General features: G+C 38.6%; 1 protein-coding gene across 9 annotated transcripts in view; it reads left to right on the top strand.

Annotated features, from left to right (window-relative positions):
• Nucleotides 1-21,249, top strand: part of FHIT (fragile histidine triad diadenosine triphosphatase) — a 1,501,749-nt gene that overhangs the window by 392,120 nt on the left and 1,088,380 nt on the right. The window contains exon 1 of one of the 9 annotated variants that reach the window (XM_032289594.1): nt 7,875-11,775. The exons of the other annotated variants lie outside the window; for them this stretch is intronic. The gene's annotated coding sequence lies outside the window, so the exon portion shown is untranslated. Of the gene's footprint in view, nt 1-7,874; nt 11,776-21,249 lie in introns of those variants that run through there. 9 annotated transcript variants of the gene reach the window in all.

The raw sequence follows: 21,249 nt of genomic DNA, 5'->3' as shown, positions 1-21,249 counted from the left end.
AAGAACTCAAACCGTAGGAATCCTAGAGGAAAACCTAGGAAACACCATCCTGGACATCAGCCTTGGGAAAGAATTTATGACTAGGTCCTCAAAAGTAATTGCAACAAAACCAAAAATTGACAAGTGGCACTAAGCAAACTAAAGAGCTTCTGCACAGCAATAGAAACTATCAATAAGTAGACAACCTACAAGAATGAGAGAAAATATTCACAAATTACACAACCAACAAGGCCTAATATCCAGAATCTATAAGAAACTTAAATAACTGAACAAGCAAAAAACAATCCCGTTAGAAAAGGGGCAAAAGACATGAACAGAAACTTCTCAAAGGGAGACAGACATACAAGTGGCCAACAAACATGAAAAAAATGCGAATCATCACTAATCATCAGAGAAATACAAATCAAAACCACAGTAAGAAGCCATCTCACACCAGTCAGAATGGCTATTATTAAAAAGTAAAAACAACAACAACAAAAAAACATGTGTTGGTGAGGCTGCTGAGAATCAGAAATGCTTAGACACTGTTGGTGATAGTGTAAATTAGTTTAGCCACTGTTGAAAGCAATTTGAAGATTTTCCAAAGAACTTAAAACAGAACTACCATTTGACCCAGCAATTTCATGACTGGGTATAGATCCAAAAGAAAACGAATCATTCTACCAAAGATATATGTACTTCCATGTTCCTTGTCACATCACTATTCACAATAGCAAAACAGGACTCAACCTAGGTGCCCATCAATGGTGGATTGGATAAAGAATATGTGGTACATATATACCATGGGCTATTATGCAGCAATAAAAAAGAATGAAACCACGTCCTTTGCAGCAACATGGATGCAGTTAGAGGCCATTATCCTAGCAAATAAATGCAGGAAGAGAAAACTAAATGCCACATCTTCTCACTTCTAAGTGGGAGCTAAACATTGGGTGCTTGCAGACATGAAGATGACAACAATAGACACTGGGGACTACTAGAGCAGGGAAGAAGGGAGAGGGAAAGGGTTGAAAAACCAAATAGTAGGTACCATGCTCAGTGCCTAGGTAATGCTACCATTCATACCCTAAACCTCAGCATGAGGCAATTTGCCCAGGTAACAAACCTGCACGTGTACACCCTGAATCTAAAATGAAAGTTGAAAAAATAAATAAACAAATAAAAACAGATGAATGGATTTTTTCAAAAAGAACTAAGCCTAAGGGCCTTATGAATGCAAGCTACTTTCAAATGATTGACAAAATGAATAAATTTTGTGGGTAAAGAAACCAAACAAAAATAAATGAATAGCAAAAAAATGCAGAGATGATTAGAATGCATAAAAAAGCAAGGACGGCTATATTCTGTTAAGAGATAGCCTTTAAATATAAAAACACAGATGGGTTTAAAATAAATTGATGGAAATAGATACACCATGGAAACAGCATAGGGAGTCTACAGTGGCTATATTAATATCAGACAAACTAAACTTTAAGACAAAAAATATTACCAGTGATAAGAAGAATGTGTCATAATAAAGGAGTCATTATATTAAGAAGATATAAGGGTTATACATGAATATAGACTTGATAAAATTCCAAGTGAGATCATGTTATGTGTCTTTGAGTCTAGAATTTTTTGAGGACTATCTCAATCATGAGTCAAAAGACTCAAGTGGCTCATCACTTTAAGCTAACAATCATTTAGTAAAATCATGGAATAAAAACTCAACACAGGTGAAAAAATGTAATTGAAGAGTATAGAGATCTCAGTATAACTGCTTATAAATTTTTTATTATAATGTTTACAACACATGTTTGCCCCATTTAATGCATTGTATATGTTTAAGCACCTCCCATGGTCTCAGATCAAGTGAGATGCCTTCATAATTCTTCGAACAGAATTCATATTTAATTAGTATGCACCAGAACAGTATTAAGCCTATGCTGGTTGGTGCCTTTACCATACTAATAGTTAAATATTTTAAATATCATCTGTCTTAGTCTATTTGTTTCTGCTATAACAGAATACCTGAGACTGGAAAATATATTAAAAGAAAATAAACTTATTTGGTTTATTGTTCTGGAGGCTGGGAAATAACAACAGCATGGTGCTGGTATCCAGTGAGGGCCTTTGTGCTTGTCATCCCATGGAGTCAGGCAGAAGGACAAGAGAAAATGAAAATGAGAGGGCCAAACTCATTTTTATCATAACTCACTCATGATACCAAACCCACTTTTTTCATAATTATGTTAATCTATTTATGAAGGCAGACCTCTCAAGACCTAATCATCTCTTAATGGTCCCCTGTCTTGATGGTCCCACAATGGCAGTTAAAGTTTAAGATAATTTTTGGAGGGGACATTCAAATCATAACATAACATGTAAGCAAGAGGTTTCTGCTTACAATAGTTTATAAGTTCAAAGTGTTTCCTCCATTTGTTAGTGGAAGAATCCGAGGCTCTAAGACGTTCATACTATGTTGCCCAATGTCATATAAGTAATGGATAGCAGAGCCAGCCTTCAAATCTAAATCTGTCTGTTTCCAAAGCTTCCTCCACTGCATAGCATCATTTGCTCTGAAGAAACACCACTGACTCAATTTTACTAGGATATGCATACAAGGAACTGCATTGCTATTTTGTGGACCCCCTTGAAGATAAATGAACATTTTGATGTTATGTCTGGCTACATTCTGGATACAGTCAATGGCTGTGAGATATAGGGAAGCTTGCTGTTTCACACAGAGATAGACCATGATTTGGGCCCAGTTTTGTGAGTGCCCTAAAGTATAAATGATTAAACCTGAAAATGTGACATGTATATGTTCTTGGTAGAGTTCTGTATTTCTGGTTGGGCGCAGTGGCTCATGCCAGTAATCCTGATTTGGGAGGCCAGCATGGGTGGATTTATTGAAGCCAGTAGTTCAAGACCAGCCTGGATAACACGGTGAAACCCCATTTCTACTAAAAATACAAAAATTAGCCAGGCATGATGCTGCCTGGGCATCTGAGCTGCTTGGGAGGCTGAGGCAGGAGAATCGCTAGACCCCAGGAAGTGGAGGTGGCAGTGAGCTGAGGTCATGCCACTGCACAACCCAGCCAGACTCTGAGTTCTATATTTCCAGTAGACATGTTTATAGTAAGAATTTGGAATTTATGGACATTTCTTCCAGATTTCCATGTACTCTGTGACATGAGAGAAGAACAGCAATTATGGATCCTCACCTAGGCTGTGGCAGAATTTTACAGCAGGGCATGCAGTTTTGAGGGATAAATGATTTCTAAATGATGTTTAAGGGTCTCTGCATTTATGTTTTACTTGTAATTAATAGAACTACATTTATTTCTTAGAGCCAATATTTCAGACTTTTAAAATGTTACTATGTCTCAAATGCCACACTGGCTGATTTTGAAAATATTCTCTCTAAATTTTCACAATTATCTTAGAAGTATATATTATCCCTATTTTAGAAATAAGGACCATGAAGCTTCCATATATTTTCCTCGTAACTACAGGCTAATATGTTTGACCCTCTTCATGACATAGGACCCACGCAATAAGCTATGGTTTCACTGTACTTGCTTGTGGGGTTTTCTATGTCATTTTCACGTTATATGTGATCTCCTAGCCTCGAGTCGGGTGACATGGATCCTTGTTACAAATCTTACTGGTTAGCTAAGAAATCTCAGCTTCCTTCAGAGTGGCTTGTCAACTCTTTTAAATAAGGTTACTAAAATATATATAGAAAATAAGGAAACCTGCTAACCAGTGCTGCTAATACAGTTACAAAGATACATTGAGCATGAAAATTCACTCGTGAATGTTCTGACAAGCAGAGCAAAGAGGGAAACACAAGAAGCTTCATCTTTTTGTAATCAGAAAAGTTAAAATGTCAGAAATTCCTTATACGACCTCTAAGATCCCTTCTTATTTCTGAGATTTTATAAAAACAGGTATAATAACACCTAAAATTCAGAATCTTGATAATATTGAGTAAAATCATATTTGTAAATGAATGTTACCTGCTTTTCTTCTTATATAACTCCAATAAAAGCTCATGGTCAAAATCTCAGGAGAGTCAGACTGTAGTTAGTTTGCTTAAAACCCCATACTCAGAACTTCGGTGGACAAACTAGTCTCTGTTTAAGTATCCCTGTGTTATCAGTAATTGTGTGAAAGGCTTTTATGACCTTCTTCATACAAAGTAGATGTTATTGTCCATGTTTCATAAATTAGGAAACTGAGCCCCTGAGAAATGATGTAATTTGACCAAGGCCACAGAGAAGTATTTTAGTCGGAATTTGAACCCCTATGTCTCTGTCACCAAGGTCTGTTTTTTCCAGTACACTGAATCATTTCTAAACTATTGAATAATTTAACAGTTTTGGAATTATTTCTAAAAATAGTTCCAGTTTATAAAGCGGTCTGCATGAAGGTCCCGCACACTGGGTTAGAATTCACGTACTGTGAAATCACCAGTGGAGTCGTGGCTCAGAAAGCTCCACATCACCCCTGACAACATCCAGAGAACTTTACATATCTATATTTTGTGTTTGTGCTTTGTTTTTTAAGAAGGAATTTCTTCATCAAGACTTGAGGACTTGGAGAGTGACAGAGAGTTAAGGTTGCCTGGGGACCATTAGTGACAGCTTTGCCAATACAGTTGGAATGTTCCTCAACTGTAAAGCTTATTTAATGAAAAGAGACCCAAGAAACCTTTCTACTAATGTGTAGTGCTCTCTTGTCAGTTTGAAATGAGCAAACTGTCAGCTTGCCGATTACCATGGACACAGTATATGCTCATTAAATCATGCACTGTGGGTTTCTTCAGGTTGTCAAACTGCTTAATTGAAAAAATGTATAGTGTCACTCTTATGGGAAAGAAGCAAGAATCAAAGGGCTGGAGAGCTTACTCCTAATATTTCAGAGTTTGCTTTTAACTGCAGCCAGAAATTGTTCTGTTTTACGGTTTTGATTAAAGGACTATTCCTTCTATATTTTTCTTGCTTTGTTTATAATTCAAACACTGTAATTATAATGGAGTTGCTTTTATAATAGAGCTACTAAATCTTTCTGCCAGCTGATGAAAACTAAAGGGAAGGGCTCATTTTCCTGTTCTGCAACTATAAGGCTAACCTGGGTGTGTTGAGGCTGAAACAAACTGGGAATCAAGAGTTCCAGATGGGTTTTAGCCTTGTTAAATCTCTGCTTTGGTGTTTGCATTTTGTAAGACGGTTAGGCCTTATCATCACCTCAGTGTGTGGGTTAATCCTTTTTGACAGAAGTGCCCTTAGGCTACTAGGGTTTCTCAATTTGCTTATATGGTAGCTTTAAAAAATACCAATGCCCATGCAGAATAAATCAGAATCCTTGGGGGTAAAGTGTTTTAAAAGCCCCAGGGAATTTTAGCATGAGACGGGATTGGGAACAGCTAGCCTAAACGGACTTGCGTTGTCCAGTAACTCAAGTCAAGACTAATCTTACCAGCTGTTATCAACCCTGCTCACATCCACTAATATTTCTAAAGGCTTATACACCCTTTAAGGTTCAGAAGGTTAAAAACTCTGATTTCTGGGCTCCATTTAGATCTATTCAATAAGATTCTTTGGGGGCATGACCCAGGAATCTCTGTTTTTAATAAGAGCTGTAGGTGATTCTTATACACTAAAGTTTGAGAATTTGCTAAAGAAGCAAGATGATCTTTATAAGTGGGACTCAGTGAAACTTCAGAGGAGAGTGTGCAAATCACTGTAAATAGAGGACAAGGTTTTTAAATATTTTTTTAACAGTAGGAATTTTGGTGCATTCATTTGGGTCTAACTGGAGTCATGCACTGTTATAATAGCATCAATTTTAGTTAGGCGGAAAAGATCCCCACCATCTAGTGCCATGTAAGACCTGGGAATACACACACATTCTATTGTCTCTTTAGTCTTTAGGTACCAGGGCCTAATGACTAGGGCCAATGTGTTTTTCAAGGACCTATGAAAATATTCAGCACTAAAAGAGAAAGAAAAATTACTTTGATTTCACTGTGTGGAGAAACTGTACAATCTAAACAATGTCATGTTTAATGATACATCAATAAAATGAGATTTTATGCTATTCTTATTAATTACTAAATGAAATAGTTATTAAAATGTCTACTCTTAGAGACGTTTTATGAGTTAGCTTTTCTCAGTTCTTAAGAATTCCTGAAACTACATAATGATTACTGGGAAATTTTAGGCAATTGTAAAAATTAAATTAACCAAAGTATACATAAGCAAATAGTTTTAAATGCAAAAGTATAAAGATATTTTTCTGAGGTTTCATGTATAAAAATTGTTTAGTGTATGTCAGATAAAATTTATAGAAGGCCATTGGTTTGGACTGAACTCTTGCACCAAGCTCAACAGACCAAAGCAAAATAGTTACTCACGCTGAAGTTTTGGCCACCCCGCCAAAACCAAGTTGTTCATCTGATCTTCCAAGAAATTGGGGTAAAGAACTAGTAGCCAAATCCTCAACTAGACCAGTTGTGTCCAGCATGAGAAGGATGTCCTTCTGCTTTAACCTTTACGAGGAAACTAACTAGAAAACAACCAGTTTGCTTTTTGTTTTTGTTTCCGGGTTCTTCATCCCTTTTCTATCCATAAAGGAAACCTCCTCTGCTCAGCTCATTGCAACTCTCATTCTTTTTTACACAATGAGGTTTTGTCTGATTCTAGAATCATGAATAAAAGCCAATTATGATCTTTAAGCTAAATTTGTTGCAATTTTGTCTTTTGACATGTAAATATATCTGATGTAATATGGGGTTAAGGCTCTGAAAGAAAATACACCTAAAGCCTAGGATGGTCATGTAGGCATTTCCACACTATACATCTCAAAATTGAAGGATATTTAATTGTCCTAGTCTTCATTCTCATAGACAGGGTTATAAAAATATATGCATAAGCAGCCTTCAAAAGATATCGTTGAAATTTAAAAAATTATTGCTCTCTTTTCCTCCTTTAAAAAAAGAAAACTAGAAAAGAAAAAAAAAATCAATATTTTAGCCACCTATCACTACCTTTGAAAGTACATCACATACATAAAAGTTCGGACTATTAATGAGCATCAGCTGAAAGCGACAAGGCAAATTGCATACTACACCTCCCGCTCAGAAAATTACCCCTCAGCAATTGCAGTAATAGTAGTGAAACAATAGGAGGACAAAGTAAGTGGATGCCACTGGAAATCTAGTGTCCCTGAGGTCAATTGATGGCCAGAGCTAGATATATCTTTTTACAAATCTTCATGGACTATTCACACTTTGGATTGGTCTGCCTATGAAGTCCCCGGTTTCAGTATTCTCCTGATCCATGGGTGGTGATTCCTGCTACTGAGGTCTTTATCATTGTCTTATTTAAGCTAGACCTCCCCTTTCTATCTTAGCCTCTTTCCTTTTTTTTTTTTTTTTTTTTGGTAAAATTTGCTGTAGTTGTTTCATTTGTATGTTTATCCTTCTTTTTGACCATCTCCTCTAGAATGTAAGCTCCTCAAAAGCGGAAACCATAGCTATACTTCTTTACCAAGTTAATCCTGGGGACAAACAGGGTGGTAACAATTAATCACTTTGCTTTTGCCAGCAACGATCAGTCAAGAATGACATGCTATTAGGAACAATACTACAAATGCTAAACTGGTCAGGAAATTATTTTATTTTTGAGACAGAGTATCGCTCTGTTGCCCAGGTGGGGTGCAGTGGCAAGGTCATGGTTCGCTGTAGCCCCTGTCTCCGGGGCTCAGGTGATCTTCTCATCTCGGCCTCGTAAGTAGTAAGGCCACAGGCACATGCCACCATAACCAGCAAATTTATTTATTTATTTATTTTGTGGAGACAGGTGTCCCTATGTTGCCCAGGCTAGTCTCAAACTCCTGGGTTTAAGCAATCCTCCTGCTTCAGCCTAGAAAATATTTTAGTACATTCCTTTTAAACGAACAGGATTCTATAACTCTAAGTTATTAATAAATTAGTGATGGAAAAGAAACTAGCCATGGTTCATGTAGACCTCTTTTACCTCTGCCAGCATTCAAAAGAGGGGGAAAAAGCCACAGAAATCAGCTTGCCTGTAAATTCTATAACTTCTAGATGAATAAAATAGTTAATTGTTCACTTGAAAATGACTACTTTACGCTTTTGGAGAGAGGCCTGAAAATTTCTTGGCAATACTTCAACTGATTAATAATTTAGAACAATGATTGACTGGAGAATGGAAGTGGAGCTAATAGCTTCTCATTTTCCTCTTTATTATTTCAGACAAATTGGTAAGTCATGGTGGAGGTGTGGGATGTTTCTGGGTCAGCTGGCTAGAAGCTTTAAATTAAAAATGAAGGATGATATTTAATCTTGATTTTCTAAGATGTTGGTCTCACCTCTGATGGTATGAGATACCTTTGTGATTGCATCTGATGCTTAATCCTTATATGCAGTCCTGGCAAAGTCTATGTGAACTACAGCAAACTTTTACTGTGACTCTGCTACATGTGCCATATCATGTTAAGCACTGGTTGGGATAAAACAATGGATTTGATGCAATTCTAACCTTACGCAGCTAAAAAGTCTGGCAAGAGATTCATATGCCTATAAATCATCTTCCTACCAGGTAAAAAGCGTTAAGTGTCTTAAGAGAAAGATACGAACAAATACCATGGGAGCCATTAGCTTATGGTATCGATGTGAGGAATCTGCCTAATAGGAAATTAGTGATTTAAAACAATGTGAAAAAGTCAAATCAGTACAAATGATGTGTGCTGATATCAGCAATTTGAATTATGAAGTGGCTAAGGAAGGAGTGCTGGCATGAGAAGCTGTTTCCGATTTTCAGGGCTACATAAAGCTGCAGTTCCATCTTCAAAAAGAAAACATTCAGATAAGTTGATAATAGAAGGACCAAAGTGAGCCTCCTCCTAGGGAGTACCAGGAGTTTAGCTGGGAATTTCCATTTGTTCTTGGGAGAGGCAATGGCTTTAACAGGAGACAGGGTTGTGGCTGCTGCCTGGGGTGCCGATGTTCTCCTGCCTCTAAGAGAGAATCAGCTGAGCCCTCAACTGAATCCCACAAATTCCAAAGAAAGCTTAATTTTTTGTCTAGATAAAACAGTTGTATGTTTGAGTGCCACATATGCTTCCACTGTCTGAATTTTTGCTAACAGAATGAAGATCTGAGTGCCAGGTCCTAAGGAGCAAAGGCTTGCTGTGGACCTCCTATGTTTAAGTTCCTCCTATGTACTTAAGTGATAGACAGAATATTCATGCATCTATATGTATATGTTATTGTGGCGGCCTAAATTACATTCCCCTGAATTCATATGTTGAAGCCTTAATCCCCAATGTGACTGTATTTGGAGACAGCCTTTAAAGGTAACTTTAACTACCTCTTTAAAGGTTAATTACGCTTAAATGAGGTCATAAGGGTGGGACCTAGTCCAATATGATTGGTGCTCTTATAAGAAGAGATACCAGGGAAGCAAGTATACAGAGAAAAGGCCATGTGACAAAATGAGCAAAACGGCAGCCATATGCAAACCAAGGAGAGAGGCTTCAGGAGAAACCAAATCGGCCAACACCACCGTCTTGGACTTTCAGCCTCTCTCTGTGAGAAATAAATTTCTGTTGTTTAAGCCACCCAATCCATGGTGTTTTGTTATGGCAGCCTGAACTGACTAAGATGGTAATTGACAAATTTCCCCGATAGATTTTATTTATGAGCCTCAGTGGGTGACAAGTTAAATAGAACTCTTAATTTGGGTCAAAGCAACTATGAAAGTCCTTAAGAAACGATTCCCCTGTCCTGCCTATTAAGTAATGCCCAGCATAATCATACTATAAAGCTACTCATTTATGCAGAGCAAGCCTTTCATCTGACCATCTACTTCTTTACCAAATACTCATTGAGTACCTACTATGTGCTAGTTACTCATGGATTATGCTCAAAAGGATCTGTCCATCTAGAAAAGGAAATATAACAGGCACATAAAATGGAGTCATTTGTTTGTAGAAATTGCCGTGGGCATGTCAAGAATGCTGGGATTCATGGCAGCTGGGATGGCAGAGAAGTTTCCTTGGAGGAGGTGCCATTGAAGGAGAGTTTTGGAGGATGGATGGGATTTAGTCACACAGGGCTGTGCAATGGAGGAAGGAGAGTTGATAGGAGAAAGAATGGTGAACAAAGGCTTAGGGATTGAATTTCTGGGAAGTGTACAAGGAAGCAAGAATTTTGACTAAAATGCAGAATATGCAAAGGGAATTTTTTTCTTTATAAGGCTGAGCTATCTCAGACTCAAAGGGCTTCTTTCATAAAAGAGTGATGATATGTCAGGCATTGTCCTATGTACATTATTACATTGACTCATTCATACCCATAGTAAGGTAGGTGCTAATATTCTCCCCACTTTATAGAGGAAGAAACTGAGGCATAGATGGGTTAAAATACTTGCCAATTGCTAATGAATTGTGGAGCTGGGATTTGAACCGAGGCATCCTGGCTCCGGAGCCCTTGCTTGCCTGAGAGCATCTGAACCCAAGTATAAGGAGAAGTACTGGAGGGTTGATAGATTTGCAAATGGTGCAAGATGCAGAGTTTCAAGACAGTAGGCAATTTTGTGTATTTCCTCGAGCAAAGAGGAAAGCAGAGCCCCTGCCTCCTATAACCATGAGGGGGGATTGCAGTGCCCTTGATCCCTTTTCAGCAAGTTAGCCATGTTTGCAGCCCTCCGTGGAGATAAATTGGTGGTGCAAGGAAACAAAAGTGTTTTTCAGGCGCTCTGCTGCCATGGTTAGCCTAGGACAGGGTTATGAAAGGAGCTTTTCTGCCTCCGCTGCCTTCCGGGGTTACATTCCTTGTGAATCTACTGCCTCAAAATGGAGCTTGTTAGTTGCGTGTCATCCGAGGGTGGCAATTAGTTGCATGTGTTTGGTTGGGTGCCAGCCCCTGGGGCGCCAGACCTCAGTGCGGGAGCCACTGTTTGTCATGAATTAGTCTTTAAATAAAAGCAAGTTTTTAAAATGGAGCATGCTAATTTGGGTTTTGCTAACCCCTTCTGAAGAAGGCTTGGCCTGTTCGGTGCCAGCTGGCTGAGTTGGCATTCAGCGAGAAACTGGGTCCTTACCAAAAATCGCATTGCTCCCCCCTCCCTCTTTGAGAGCAAAATGGCAGCAAGGAGCTAGTTGGCATGGCACTGCAAAACAAGGTGACACCAGGGGCAGGGACAGTGTAGGAATCGAGATGATTAAAGGGAATTGAAGTGCCGTGATATCTCTGCTGCTCCCCACCTTAGAAAGGAAAAGCTGCCCCTCTTTCTCCCCACTCACGCCACCCTCGGGCACCCATTCAGTAACTTTCCACATAAAAGGCTTTCTCATCCAATTGCTTATACACTGCACCTTTTATACTCTTCCAAGTTGTCCTTAAGGGATTATCACTGCAGCTTTTAACTTCCCCTAGAAAGAGCTGAATGAACGTGAATGGGGCGGAAGAGTCTTCACTGAGAAAGTGTCCCCCACCCCAAAACGCTCACAAAACCTCTAATCACGATGGAAGAATGCCATCCTGTTTTTGGCGGTGGCTGGCTACCAATGCGCTAATGCACAATGACTGTCCACATAGGTGGTAATCACAAGGAATCATGTCGCACACACAACTCGTGGTCACAGGTCATGCGGAGCATACACCAGACCCTGGTAGCTTTAACGTGGTGCTTTTTCCCATTAGCAAAGAGCAGCCCCAAGGACCACAGTTGTGATTCTGGAAACTCAGCCCTTTGCCCAGTAAGTGCTAACCGGAAGACCTGTTTTCTTAAACTTTCTAGGTGGATAATCTGATCACCAGAAATGGCAAGAGTGATGCCACCAAGAGTTGGAAACAGAAACTCTCCCATTTATTTATTTATTTCGGTTTTGTTTGGCAAACATCCCAATGTCTCCAAATACGATTGCTCGGTATTGGGAGAGCAGCCTTGTACATAGGCAAGACAGAAGAGGAATTTTAATAAGCTTTACATTTGTTCTGAAGATTCAGGAAAGATGGAAGCTTTTTCTCATACCAACGTAGCTATGCTGTAGATTGCTGGGAAATAAGAGTTGTCCTGGTTACTAATGTAGTGTACATTAAATTTCCTGGAGTGTTTTTTTTTTAAACCAGTTTATTTGATGCCAGCACCTCTCTTCTTCTGAAGGCATCATATTAAGTTTACTAATAAATGACACCCAGTTCCTAAGAGACTTGGCCTAAAAGCTTTCCTGACAGGGCAGGAATTTGCTTTTTTCTTTGCTTTCCTTAAAAAAACAAAAAACAAACAAAAAAACAAATATTGAGGGAAAATTGAAGATGAAGGACATTTTGAAAACTTGAATACTGTACATAGTTTTAAGGAGGATTTCATTTTTCCAAAACAACACATTTTGCAGTTTCTTTAAATACTCATTTAATATTTTGGGTCTTGCCAGGACAACGTGTTGCTTTTACGAATAAGAGCCGATAATGAGCCCGTGGAGCCTGTAATTTATGATATATCCGACAGCATTGTGGTGGATCTGATAGGGGATGCATGTGATTATGTCTGAAAGCTGAAAATAAACTAGCTGGTATTTGTTCTGAAAACGTTCTGAGAACACCCTCCTGTTAATGGCCCATGGCTTGATCTAGCATCTGGTAAACTAATATATTGTCATTTTTACCATGAAAGTCAGCATAAATCATTAATGATTCCACAGCCATTTGAGTTCTTCTCTTGTCTAGAATATGCCAATTACCATGAAATTATTCCTATTAGCGACATGATTGAATGATAGTAACGTGCCTGTAACTTGTTGGCAGAAATTCTCTCATAATGACAGTAATGAACTGTGCATTTGAGTCCTTGCTGGTCTCTGTTAAACAGGAAGGTTGGATATTATATGTTTCTAACCGCTTACAAATGATACTTCTTAATGATTATGTGAATTGGAGGAAATGTACTGTTTTGCAGATTTGTGTCAATGTAGGAATTTATCATTTTTTATTTCATTTGTTGGGGGACAGAATCACCGTTTGCCATTAAAAATGTTGTTCAGGGACTACTTTGCGCTCTATACAGATTATGATCATCACCAGTATGCAGAGCCTACCGTCTCAGGCTCTCATGAGACACAACGTTGGAATTTTTAAATGAAACATTCCACACATAATCATCATCAAAGAACGAAATAACATCATCAGTGCCAGGCACCCTGAGAAAAACAGAGAGAGCCCAATACTGCCATAAGATTAATAAGTTAATTTTCATTTCTCTTTTGCTTAACCTTGGTCTGTAAGGTCACATGACCTGCGTAACTGAAGATGTGTATCAGGCAGACAGCCCAAGACACCTAAGAGGAGCCAATGAGAAGGCCAAGTAGCCAATTAGAAGACCAGCAGCTGATGAGAAGGCCAGGTGGCCAATGAGAAGGCCAGCAGCCAATGAGAAGGCCAGCTAGCCAATGAGAAGGCCAGCAGCCACTGAGAAGGCCAGCTAGCCAATGAGAAGGCCAGCAGCCAATGAGAAGGCCAGCTAGCCACTGAGAAGGCCAGCTAGCCACTGAGAAGGCCAGGAGCCAATGAGAAGGCCAGTTGTCCCCCCTAGTAGGGCTTCTGTCATGCATAGCAGTAGGACAGAGTAGTTAATTCTCCAAAGATCTAGGAAAAGTTAGTTAATGGATTGGACGCTTCCTGTGACCCATCTCACATCCTCTTGTCTCACTTTCTCTATTAGAGCCATCACTGTAGAAACCAAGTTAGGGCAAGTGTGACCTAAAGCCTCTTTTCTATGTGGCACTGGGCATCCCTGTTTTCAACTAGGGCTTTTCTGCCGCCCTGGGAGTAAGACTGGCAACTGGAAGTACAAGAGAGTTATTAACCCACGGAGTAACACCTGACTGGTGGGGACTGGGAGTTGGTGACTAGTCTCTTCCATGCCTTGTTCAGACATGTCTGAAGCACATTATACATATACATTAGAAGCACGTAAGTTTTCTTAGAAGAGTCCAGCAGGTTGAGCCCTAGGTGCCCATAGTTGTTATGGACTTGAGAATTTATACTTAACATTGTATTTCCTCTTGTAGTGGATGCTGTTGGTCTCCTACCAAGACCACCATTAGTGGGTCAGCACACCCATGCCCCAGCTGCTTAGAGTGTTGGATACTAAGGTCTCACAGCTGAACCCATCTCAGGAGAATTAACCCTCTATTGAGGGAAACTAACCTCCCCAGGAATACGTCAAAGGATCTCCTATGCCTGGTCAAGGGCAGTCCACAGCCAGGGACTAACTGAAGCTGTCAAGGGGAATAACTCTGTAGTGCTGTTCATTTTTCATACTCCTGTCCATACTCCTGGGATTGGGCCATGGTTGGACTCCAGCTGAAGCCACATCCTTTTTTGGCTTCTTCCCTGTCCCATCCTTCTCCCTCATTTCTCCATAGCTTTCTCCTGAGGGCACTGTTTCAATTTCTTGTACAAACATATCCATTTCAGGGTGTACTTCTAGGGAATCTGATTTAAGATACCATTTTTCCCAAGACTCTTCACTTTCCCTACTTTTCCAATGCTATTGTGTAGGATTCTTTTCCCGCAATAAACTACCCAGTTGTAAGCCTTTGTTTAGGGTCTGCTTTCTGGAGCGGGATGTAAGAGTCAGATGGGGAACACAGGCCAAGTCTGTCAATGATTTCAATATGTTTTGGGGTTCCACTCCATGCTGCTGGCTGAATTAAGTGCACATGGCCTCTACCACATACACTATGGTGGGAACTTAGATTTTGAAAGAATTAGTCACCATAAGATGATACTAAAGTGAATGATTCAGATAATAAATGTAGAAATTGAAAGACCTATTATTTGGGCTGAAAAGGGATACCAAAGACTTGAGGAGAGAATTATGTTTGAGTTAGTGAAAGAAATAAATATTTGAGAAGGCAGAGAGAATTGGAGGAAGGAAATTCAGCTTGGAAAGACAGCATGAATAAAGGATCTGAGTGAGTTTGAAAATCATTAGTTTGGGAGACCCTGATAGTGCTATCCTTCTGGGAAAAGGCTTTGTGCTGGAATGGTTTGACAGGTCCGGAATGTGCCGATCTACTTCATTTCACATTTATCTGTTCAACAAATGAATTAATATTCATTTATTTTTTAAAAAAACTATCCTTTGAATATCTATGATTTCCAGGCATTGTGGGCACTGGAAGTGATAAACAAAATACAAATTATCCTGGCTGTCAAAGAGCTTACAGAATAGGAAATATACAAGTAAACAGATAAATATATAGAATTACAGGTTTTCTTCCTAGGGCTCTCAAGGAAATTGAACAGGGTGCAGTGACAGAAAATAACAAGAGTCATTTATATTAGACTGAATGGACCTATAAGTCCTTTTGGAGGTGATAATGTTTAAGTAGAGATGTAAAAATGAAAAGAAGTAGCCCCGAAAAGGGAGTAGGGAAAGGAGGAACACTGTAGCCAGATGACTGCATGTGCAAAGGTCCTGAGGCAAGAAATGCCTCAGTGGGTTAGAAGTACAATAAAAGGCCAGATAATACCGGCCAAGGAAGAAAGCACACAAGATAAAGCTGGAAGATAGGCAAGAGCAAGATTTTAGAGAGCATCATATGTTATAAAAAAAGACTTTGGGCCCAGCCAAAAATCTTTTTTTATAACATATGATGCTCTCTAAAATTCAGGTGGCGCATGCCTGTAATCCCAGCCCTTTGGGAGGTGGGTGGATCACCTGAGGTCAGGAGTTCCAGACCAGCCTGACCAACATGATGAAATCCTGTCTCTACTAAAAATAAAAAATTAGCCAGGCATGGTGGTACATGCCTATAATTCCAGCTACTCAGGAGGCTGAGGCAGGAGAATTGCTTGAACCCGGGAGGTGGAGATTGCAGTGAGCCGAGATTGTGCCATTGCACTCCAGCCCGAGTGACAAGAGCAAAATTCCATCTCAAAAAATAATAATGACAATAAAGCAAAAGACTTTGGATTTTATCTATTATGTAATGAAAAACAATTGAAGAACTCTTAGGACAGAGGTGATAGTTTATATTAATTTTTTGTGTGGAAAATAGGTTGGGGAGGGTAAGAATAGATGTAGAGAGAGCAATAAAAATGCTATTCTAGGCTGGGTGCAGTGGCTTATGCCTGTAATCTCAGTACTTTGGGAGGCCAAGGCTGGCAGATCACTTGAGGTCAGGAGTTCAAGACCAGCCTGGCCAATATGGTGAAACCCTATGTCTACTAAAAACACAAATACTCGCAAGGCATGGTGGTGCCCGCCTGTAATTCCAGCTACTTGGGTGACTGATGCATGAGAATCACTTGAACCTGTGAAGTAGAGGTTGCAGTGAGGTGAGATCATGCCACTGCACTCTAGCAAGAGCGACAGAGCAAGACCCAGTCTAAAAAAAAATAAAAAAAAAAACTATTGCAGAAGTGCATGTGAGAATAAATGATTAACTGGTCTAAATTAGAGTCAACGGATGTGCACTAGAATTTACTAGACTGTAATTCAAGACAGCAAGGGCTTTGTCTCTTGATCACTGTTGTACTGAAGCCTACATCTAAGGTTTGTGGGGCCCAGGGCAAAAAGGAGGCCATATACCATCTGTCTAAAATTAACAAATCCAGCTAATACGCCATTAAGGGAATGTTTCTTATCCTCTGCCATGACAATATAACTTTTTTAAGGACAAAATCTAAAGGTATACGTGAAGCCCTAGTTTTTATATGATTGAAAATTGGCCAAATATCAAAGACAACAGAGCTTGATTATTATTGTACATGTTCCATTATTGTGCTGATGACATTTTAGCAAGTTTTTTTTTTAAAACTGAAATAATTCTTAAATTATTATATATTTATTCCAAATAGGTTATTTTTCTTATCTTCATTTCAGTAAAATTGTTATGTTGTTATAATCAAGGTGTTTGTTTATTTTTTAAAGATACTTTATGTCTGTTGATGGTTATGATCTAATACAGGGATTTGCAAACTAAGGCCCAGGGCCAGCACTAGCCACTCCATTCTCCTGTGCATTATCTGTGATTCCTTTTATGCTACAATGGCAGAGAAGAGTAGTTACAACAGCTCAAATATTTACTGCCTGGTCATTTACAGAAAAAGTTTTCTGACCCCTGAGCTAACAAATTATAAATTAAACTGCATTTGTATTTAAAATGTATACAATCTGAATATACTTTCCTCAAGCATATAAATTAATTATAAAAATTAGAAAAGTCAAAATAAATTTTTAATGTTTTTTAGAAAGTCACATTTCTTGCACAATATTCAAAATTATCCGTTAGAATTAAAAAAGCAAAATGTAGAATAGGGTAGCTAATAAACACTTAAATCAAACATTTCAATGTAGCAGGATTTTTGACACTTTAAATCTTATTAAATATTTTATAAAAATAAAACAATTTCTAGTTTTGTGTTCAATGCTCTTCTAGTTGCCAATGTGAAGAACTGGTGTCAGATTTCGTGTATGTTAGGTTGCAACCTAAATTTTAGGATAGCCTCAATTGTTAAATAATGCAGTTGTGAATGTTGCCTGAATCTGTGAGACCTCTGAATTATGAAATGGAACCAGCAGATTCTGATGAAAGGAAATAGATATGATATTCAGCACTACTACTTCTACTGGTACTACTACCACTGCAATTTCTTTATGCAAGAATCTGTTGCACTCATGAATTAATTTCTCTTTTTCTTGTTTAGGCCTTTCCACTGCTGAAATCCTGTCCCCACCACAAAGCAGCATACATCTTTGTTGTCTGCAGTTTCACACTTGCCATATCCACAACCCACAACCCTTCTGACATTTAGACTCAGTCACCATTTCTTCAATGACCGTGGGCAAGAGAGGTATAGAAGCATTTTCCCAGAGCACTTACATCACTTGGCACAAGAGTAAGAGTTACTGGTTGTGTCTTTACAAGACAGGCCCCAAATTCTGAGCCACACAGGCCTTGATATGTTCTAATCACTTCACTTATGGCGGTTAGAAAATGCAAAAATTTTTACAAACAACTTTGAAATGTGTTTGTGATATAAAAGTCCCTCTAACATGTGTGGTTCAAAATATATTGAATAATAGAGTAATGTAATACAATCACATGGCCTTTGTAAGTTATGAATAAATCGCAGGAAATTTCAAGAAGCTGAAGTACAAATAATGTCCACATCATCTGATTACAATATAATAAATTAGAAATCGGTTTTATCAAAACCTTACAATCTGGATATTTTTAAACTCTCTGATACTCTGGGAGGCCAAGGCGGGCAGATCACCAAAGGCCAGGAGATCAAGACCGGCCTAGCCAACACGGTGAAACCCTGTCTCTACTGAAAATGCAAACATTAGTTGAATGTTGTGTAATCCCAGCTACTCAGAAAGCTGAGGTGGGGGAATTGCTTGAACCGGGGAGGCAGAGGTTGCAGTGAGCTACTGTACTTCAGCCTGGGGGACAGAACAAGACTCCATCTCAAAAACAAAACAAAAAAAACCTCTTTGATAAACAACTCTTAATTCAAAGAAACATTTTAAACCCAACTTGAAAAATATCTAGACACCATGAATAATGAAAATATAACACATGTGAACTTATGGGCTACAGCTAAAATGCTGCTTAGAAGAAAATGCATATAGCCTTAAACACCTGAATAATTAAAAAAGAATAAACATAAAGGAATTCTGCATCTGACTTAAGAAAGGAATAGCCAAAACAAACAAACAGAAAGAGTGCAGAAATAACTAAATAATAAATATAAAAATAACAAATTAAGTTTTCTAATTTAAAAACAAATCCATAAGAATCATAAATAAGCTCAAATACTGTCTCCATGTGATATGGTTTGGCTTTGTCTCCATTCTCAGCTTGAATTGTGTCTCCCAGGATTCCCACATGTTGTGGAAGGGATGGTGGGGGCAGTAATTGAATCATGGGGCCAGTGTTTCCCATGCTATTCTCGTGATAGTGAATAAGTCTCCTAAGATCTGATGGTTTTATCAGGGGCTTCTGCTTTTGTTTCCTCCTCATTTTCTCTTACCACCACCATGTAAGAAGTGCCTTTCACCTCCCACCACGATTCTGAGACCCCCCCCCAGCCATGTGGAACTATAAGTCTAATTAAACCTCTTTTTCTTCCCAGCCTTGGGTATGTCTTTATCAGCAGTGTGAAAATGGACTAACACATCTTGAAAACAATGCCAAGCAATGAAATTCACTTACTCGAAAAGTTAGAGAGTACAAAAACAAAAAATGGGAAGCAGCCAGGCCCAGTGGCTCAAGCATGTAATCCCAACACTTTGGGAGGTCAAGGCAGCTGGATGGCTTGAGACAGGAGTTCAAATCCAGCCTGGGCACCATGGCAAAACCCTTTCTCTACAGAAAAAAATACAAAAATTAGACAGGGGTACTGGCGCATGCCTGTAGTCTCAACTACTCAGGAGGCTAAGGTAGGAGGCTCGCTTGAACCCAGGAAGTTTAGGCTGCAGTGAGCCCTGTTCATGCCACTGCACTTCATCCTGGGTGACAGACAGAGTAAGACTCTATCTCAAAAAAAAAAAAAAAAACAAAAAGGAAAAAGGATAAAGATACTCAAAAAGAACTTTTGCAAAAATAACTGAATTTTTTAAATAGGTAAATAAGTTATCCAAACTTATTCAAGAGGAAAGAGAAGAATTTTAAAAATGGAAAAAGAAGAAGCAATTATCAAAGATCTTAAAAAGCCACAGGTCTTTATGCTTTCAGAAGCAAATTATTTTGAATTTCAAGGAACAGATAATGTTAATACTATTTAAAAATGGAAACTGGTAAAATTAATTTTATATCTGTATAATGGAGTACTGTGAAGTTGTGAGATAGGATGTGGAGGTTCTGTGTATAGTTATGGGACAATCTACAAAATACATGAAGTTAAAAAAAGGAAGAGGCAGAGCACTGTGTCTATTATACCAGCATTGGAGTAAATGTATGTGTGCTTGTGCATATGTATATGTATAATACGTAACTGTAAAGGAACACAAAAACAACTGATAACAATTGTTGCGTCTCAGAGGAGGGACTAGGCAGCTGGAAGATGGTTGGAGATACTTTTTTACTCATGCCCTTTGGTACTTTTTGAATTTTGAACAGTCAGTAAATGTGTTACATAGTCAAAGAATTATAAAAATAAACAAAATTGTCCACAGGACAAATAAAGAAAATAGCCAGTGTGTTTTTATGAAGTCAATGTAACACAGATACTGAAGTCTGAGAGAGACGGCACAGAATAGAAAACTATAAATAAAACTCATGTATGGACTCATTATGAAAATTTAAATTAAAAGTAATAAACATAATTTATCAGATTATTAAAAGTATTAGCCCCATCAAAAGAGGTGCTTATTCCTCAAGTACAAAAGTATCTCATTAATAGGCAATGTGTTAATATATGCCTAACTACTATCCTGCACTGCTTCTCAAGTGGCAGAGTTTTATGTGAACTGTCAGTACGTCCATAAACAGCTATGTATCTATCAACTGCGTTTTATCAAATCTAAAACGCCATCAAGTATAAGACATGCTGATTTCAGAAATGTTAAAATGTAGAAAACTGTTTATCTTTAAATCAATGAAGTATAGTATCCATCCATCTATCCATCTATCCATCTGTCCATCCGTCCATCTATCCATCCATCCATCCATCCATCCATCCATCCATCCATCCATCCATTTTTCCTTCCCTTCCTTCCTCTTTGCATTTATCGGTCTAATCTACCATCTCTTTATCTAGAATACAAGATATAGTCTTTAGTGAAAAAAGGCAAGAAGTAGAACAGTGGAACAGTAGTCCAATCTGAATACTTTTAAGAGAATACTTAAATAGATACATAGTATATGTGTGTGTTTTTTCCTTAGAAGAATTTATTAAAATAACTGTAAACAAAGGTTACCTTTGGAAAGGACTAGGTGAAGGGTGAGTGGAAGGTGGGGTGAGAAGGGGGGGCTTTTATTTTCTTTCTGCACTTTTTCAATTCTCCAACCTTATTCTACCGTCATTTTGATTTTTGGACCATTTGCTTCTTTGTTGTACAGAAGGTGTCGGAGCACTGCCCTGGTACCTTTCAACATTTCTGTGATCGCTGCCTGAACTTCTGTGTATTCACCTTCCAATAGCGGCTTTGGCAGTGGTCTTTGCAGGACCAATTGGAGCCGCTGGCTCCACTAGGTCTGCTGAGAGCTGGAAGC

The sequence above is a fragment of the Sapajus apella genome, unplaced genomic scaffold (assembly GCF_009761245.1).
Source record: "Sapajus apella isolate SASKATOON/1434 unplaced genomic scaffold, GSC_monkey_1.0 scaffold23, whole genome shotgun sequence".
NCBI lineage: Eukaryota > Metazoa > Chordata > Mammalia > Primates > Cebidae > Sapajus > Sapajus apella.
Note: the sequence above shows the minus strand (reverse complement) of the source record. Positions and strands in the feature narration are given on the sequence as shown.